Consider the following 6,902-nt stretch of genomic DNA (forward strand, 5'->3'; position numbering starts at 1 on the left):
AAAAATTGGCAACTAACTACGCTACACACCAATCCTACTACCACCAGGAGTAAATCTTACTATCACCAGGGGATCCCTAACTCACCCATCAACTAATTTATCATACTAGATTGTCCACTTTAATTGATTCCCTAGCTGAAATCATTTTACACTGGTTTTTCCTCAATTATTATCTTCCCCTATCACTTGATGTATGTCGATTATATGAGATCTATATTTAGTGACGCGTTCGTTTTTCTCTAGAGGGAGGTTAAACCTGACTCCAATAATAAGGGGGGGGGAGGGGGGATTTTATCCTTTTTTTTTTTTTGGGAATAGATTAAATAGTTTTTTAATGAAACATAAACTTAGCTTAAACTCAAAAACTTATACTCAAAACTTTCCAAAAAAAAAAAAAAACCCATTTATCTATTACGCCAAAAAATGCTTGGGAGTGTTCGGCTACTAGGAGCGCGAGAGCGCTGGCCTGGGCTTCTTCTTGCATCACTGGGACGACTTCCGCAAGCCCCTTACGGCTGGGGAAGCGCTCGAGCGGTTAAACCATTGCGTAAGTCGAACAAAGAAAGCAAATGCCGAAACTAAGCCGAATGTCTTGTTGAAAAGATGAAAAAAAAAAAGGTTATTGTGTTTTTAACACAAGTTTTTATAATAAAATTTTTTTTTTTTTAACCGTTGTTTTTAAGATCTTGTATACAATGTTATCGCTTGACCTTTTAGCTCGAGCACAAATCAAGCAGATAATTTGCTCGCTCGATATATATAAGTTCAATATAGCTCAGCTTGTGTTCGCTCGGCTAAGGTCGAGTATAAACCGAGTCAATTCTAAAGCTGGATTTCTTTAATCGAAGTAAAAGCTCGGCTTGTGATCGACCGAGTGCTTATTGCTCGACTTAACGGTCGGGATGACTAGTATATCGAATTCGAAAATTTTTTATTGTCAATAATAATATATAAGAAATTGTACCATAGTTTTGTCTTCCAAGTGACATTGCGCGGATTAATTTTATGTAGTGGGGAGGTTTCCCGTCTCCGTGTAATAAACAAACTTAATAATTAAACAATAATAATAATAATAACATCAATTATAATAATAATAATAATAATAATAATAATAATAATACGTCTCGGATTATAATCCATTATCCCTCCTGTATCTCCTCTACTCGCTCTTGCCACGCTGCCAAGAGTGTTGCCACGAGTTCGAGTAGCTGTCCATGCTAGAGATGCCTGTGCACCGCATAGGATTCGTGGTGTGGGTCAACCTGCAGGGGGCATAAATGGCGGAACGTCGTTTTTGCTTCCAGTTAGGAAAAAAGAAAGAAAGAAAAAAAAAATAAAAATAAAAAAAGATTTGCCTCAGATTGTTCAAGAGGCTAAAAAAATTTTTTCAAAACCAATTATTTACAATAAGTATAGTGGACTATAACAAGCTTAAAAGAACTAAAAAAACATTGCTAAGCTAGGTGATTATTATTATTATTAAACAATCCAAGCTTAGTAACTAGGTTTTATAAATTCGGGATAAGAATAAGCTACACCCTGGTAAAAATCCAGGACTGCAAAAGCAGTTAGGTTAGTGTGTCGAGTTCTAGTGGTTTACATTACTAGGCTAGACAATCGTTATTATTGAATATGAATTCAAATCAAAAATAATAATCTCAGGTATCAGTGAATATATAGGTTAGTGTTTAGTCAAAAGTAGGATATATCTTGATAACCCTATAGTATGAAAGAAATTTTTTTTTTTTTTTTTTTGAGGCTCGAAAAGCTAGCACGGTTTAAATTAGGTCCGGTCCGGCACGGCACGAGGCTTGGCCGGAGAATTTTAAAAATAAAAAATAAAAGAATTTTTGTATTTTAAATTTTATATTTGTTATTTAATAAAGTTAAATTTAATTATAAAACTAATTTTTAAATTTTAATTACTTTTATTAAGATTTTATTGTTTATAAGTTTAAATAAAGTTTATATATAGTTAAAAATAATAAAAAACTTTTTTTTTTTTTCCTAACTCTACCAAAAACCAGTTTACTTGCTTTTAACAGACCAGGCAACCTGATTTTTACGAGGAGGGTTCTAAAATCCTCCTATCTAAGACCCCTCTTCCCGGAAGAGGGATCTTCGAGTATGGGATTCCGAACTACGGAACATCCCGACCGTTTGCTCGCTCGGCCGAGCGCAAGCTGAGCACAAGCCGAGCTATAAGCCGAGCGAGCTCGAGCTGAGCTTTAATTTACTCGGCTCGAACTTGTTTTATTTTCCGAGCTTTAAGTAAAGTTCGGCTCGAACTCATAATGAGCCGAGCAAGCTTAATCCGAGCTTTTCGAGCTTTTCGAGCTTTTAAAAATTGGCAACTAACTACGCTACACACCAATCCTACTACCACCAGGAGTAAATCTTACTATCACCAGGGGATCCCAACTCACCCATCAACTAATTTATCATACTAGATTGCCTACTTTTACTAATTACCTTATTTAGATTCCCAGCTTTTGAATACTCATATTTCCTCGGTTATGAGTATTTTCATATCATCGGCTTGATATATATATATATATATATATATATATATATATACATATAATTTTCGAGCTTTTCGAGCTTTTCGAGCCTAATTCGAACGAGCCGAGTAATACTCAAGCTCGGCTTGAAATGAATTTCGAGCCTTTTATTTTGTTCAAGCTCGGCTCATTTAATTTCGAGTCGAGCTCGAGCGAGCCGAATATCGAGCCGAACACGAGTCGAACACGAGCCGGCTCGCTCGTTTGCCAGCCCTAGTCGCAGTCATTACTGTAAATGCTTATATGTCTCTCCAATGCATGTTTCCACACGTAGTTTTATATCATTGAAGAAGAAAAATTTTACATTGTTTTATTTTCGATTTTCTAAAGAGGTATTTAGTTTTTCATACATTATCATAAAACGTAATTTTCTGACTAATTTTTTTTTTTTATCCATTTAATTTATAGAAGAAATAATTTTTACAATTTTTTCTCAAATTTTATGGAAAAAAAGTATTTTGTTTCTCAAATTGTTTTCAAAAACTAAAAAATGTGAAAAAAAATATTTTTTACTATTCCAAAAAAATAAACCAAACATCCTCTACAACATAAAATAAATAATTTTAGCCACCGCCAAATACTTAAATTACAAAGAGACTCGACACTTAAATTTAACGTGTTAAATAAATACTTAAATTGGCTCCATTGAACACAGCTGGTGAGGCTGAGACCACAATAAAAACCGCCGCTTTGGTTTACCCATCGAACCCATGGGCATTTTGGTAATTTCACCTGCTGCTTCGGAGCTAAGAGCGCTTCGCAGGCGCTGACGTGGCGGCAGGGGATGCGGACGAATGAAACGTTGGCTACGACGCGCCCATCACGAAAACGCTGTTAAAGTTAACGGCGGCAGTGACGTGTCTCCGTTAAGGTGGTAAACCGTGTGCGCAAGTATCGGACCGCTCCGGAAAAGTGTAACGTGGTCCCCAATCCTTTCATTTCTCGTCTCAGCGAATTTACACTTTTACCCTCCGCTTTCGCTTTGTACTTTATCCCCATTTTCGCTAGACGACGTACAAAATGTACCAAATAATGTGCCCTTTTCATGATTGATTTGTGAATTGTGAGTAAACTTGTGAAATTACAAACAAAGATTCTAGAAGAAATATTTTACCTACTCAAAAAATTTGACAACACGTTTTGGCAATTTGGTCCACCGTAGTTAGTTGTCACTGCACTGTGATTTAAATTGCATTCAAATTTAAAATCGGTGCCTTGCATGATATATTTGAATTTAATGATTGCAGTTCTAACCGTACGAGAGAGCTTAGATGCAGCAGTTGAAACTACGCTCAAATTAGTCATGATTTCAATTATAATATTTTTTTTCTAAGAGAGAAAGATGAATGCTATCTCTTTTGTTTATTTTTGAGAAAATAAAGTTAGATTGAATATGTGAAATAATTAGATTTCAAAGTCGGAATCTCGGATTCCCATCATCAATTTCTTTGCCACCAACACCGGAGATGATCACTCCAACTACAGTAAGGGACTGTTTGATTAAATGTAATTATAAATACAGTGTAGTTGGAGATGCATATAGTTAAAAATACAGCAGTTGTAATTACATGCATCCTATTTGGTTGGATGTATTAAAAGGTGCAACTATAAATAATTTGTTTGATTATATGCAGTTGAGAAATAATTTTTAGAATTTTATTATAGCGAGTTTACCTCAAATATAAAAAAAAATTTTATTTTTTGTTTATAAAATAATTGAGTAAGAATACCTTTTGATTAAAGCTACTCTCTTTAACTGCTGTAGTTGAAACTGCGACCATTTTGAGCGTAGTTCGAACTGCTGTAATTGGGCCTCCTTTTGCAGTTACTACTACAGCAATTGGAGTTAAATATATTAAACAAAACATCAAATTTGTATTTGCATACAGTTATAACTGCAGTACCGTTATACCTACATGCAACCAAAGAGTCCCTAATTGAAGAGATCAATGTTCGATAAAGAGTAACTTTACACCTCTCTTATAACATTTTAGACAATATTTTTTTCTTAAATAGGAGCTAATCTCACCATCTATATATAAAATAATAAAATTCTATAAATTCACTTTTCAAACGCATACAACAAAATAAATTATTTATAGTTATAATATTTTTTTACTATATTCAACCAAATAAGATGTATATAATTATAATTATTATATTTTTAAATACATGTATTTTTAATTATACTATAATTATAATTACATTCTATTGAACGGCCATTTATGCTACATTGATACAATTTTTTTTAGCGCAGTTTGTTGTTATCCTTAAATTCTTAGCATATGAGCCTCGAGTAGAAAGGATACGTTCCTTGTAAAAATTTTGTAGAATTGTTTGTAAGTATAATATATTCGTGATTTATCTAGCCGTCGAATATTTAGCGAAGACTAGGGCAATTTTACAAAAATCAGCTATAGCTATTAATCTCCCAAATAAAAAATTTAGTGTTGATTTTATAATATTATCGATATAATAATGTTTGACGAAATACTATTTGAATATTACTATAAAAAAAAAGACACAAAATTAACATTTGAACAATTTTCTTTTTAATGAAATTAGAAACATTAAGTTGAAGATTTTAATTTTAATACTAACATAACCGACCATCTCTAGTGCAAGTGGCAAAATGTTTGATGGTTGGTATCCAAGATCTCAAGTTCGAATCCTAGTTGATTCACATTTCTAATTAAATTATTTCTAAATCTAAATTAAATAAAGAAAGCGGATAGTATACTTACCTATCTCTCAAATGAAAAAATTTAATGATAACATCTACTTCATATTTAATTTCTAGTATTGAAATTGTAAGCGAAAATAGAATTCCACTATTGAAATGGTAAGCGAAAACAGAATTCTTAATTTCAAGCTTTTATAAGTGTACAGAAACAGAAGTAAATATTAGAGACATTTGAAAAGAGGTTAAAAACTAATCTCGAGCGAGACATCTGAAAAGAGGTTAAAAACTAATCTCGCTCAAACGCTCAAATAGCGTTTTATTGAGTGCTTTGACCAAGCCAAACTGATTCTAAAATGTCTATGTACATTTTAGAGTATATTAGTAGGACTATAATATAAAAAATTCTCAAGTAAAAACTTTTTTTTTTACTTTTTCATTTTGACTTTAAAAAATACCTTTAAAATTTCAAGTTGATGCACTTAAGCCTCCCGCTGTGAGGATTTCATTACTATTCCGTTTATTTATTAAAATCTATGACAAAAATATCCAAAAAATCCTTAAAAATATTAGAAATATATTAAAAATATATTTTTTTAGAATAAGTAAGAACAATCATTTCGTCCCTCTTAAATGCCATAATCTCTAAAAATATTTCTAATTTTTTTTAAAAAATTATAGATCTATGAAAATAAAAAAAGAAAAAAAATCAGAAAGAAAAAGAGTATTTATTTATAGAAAATTTTTTGGCCCATTAGTGGTAATACTTTTTCTAAAAGCTAGTTCCCTTCTCTACTATTCACTTTTAGCATATATATATTGAAGGTGAAGATTAGTTGGAGCATTGAAAGAGAAATATTCCACGCGCTTTTCCCATTCCTCTCACTATCAACTCCCTCAAAATTGGAAAAGATTCAAAAGCTACAAAAAAAAAAAAAAAAAAAAAGAAGAAGAAAAGTTTCTTTCAACTCAACTCTCTTTAAGCTTTTTCTTTTGTTTTTTCCCCCTTCAATAATTAGTTTGGGAAAAAAAATTTATATTTTAATGCCACACCTTACATTACATTAATTTCACAAGAGAGGTAAAAAAAAAAAAAAGATCAAGACCCTGGACAGTAGGGCATTTTGAGATAGCTGATAGCTCTCTCAACGTTATTTTTTATATTATTGATATCTTACTCACTCCAAATGGGCTAGTCCGGATTAGCCCATTTGGGTGGAGTTAACTAACCCCACCCACCCGAGGAATAGGAGTGGGATAAAAGTTAATCTCATTCCTATTTAATTTTTAATATAATTTTAAAATTTTAATTTTATATTATAAATTTTAAAAATATATAATTTCTAATTTTAAAATTAATATTAATATTTTTAAATTTTAAATTTAAATTTGATATTTTATATTTGAAATTTTTAAAATATTTAATTTAATCTTAAAATTAATTATATTTTTAAATTTTAAATTTTATACTTTTAAATTTTAATTTATATATATTTTAAATTTTAATTTTTAAATTATTATTTTTAATTATTTAAATTTTAAATTTAATATTTTATATTTGAAATTTTAAAAATTTATAATTTGTAATCTTAAAATATATATTTATATTTTTAATTTTTAATTTTTAATTTTTAATTTGTTATTTTTAATTATTTAAACTT

This window comes from Ananas comosus, linkage group 10 (genome assembly GCF_001540865.1).
Source record: "Ananas comosus cultivar F153 linkage group 10, ASM154086v1, whole genome shotgun sequence".
NCBI lineage: Eukaryota > Viridiplantae > Streptophyta > Magnoliopsida > Poales > Bromeliaceae > Ananas > Ananas comosus.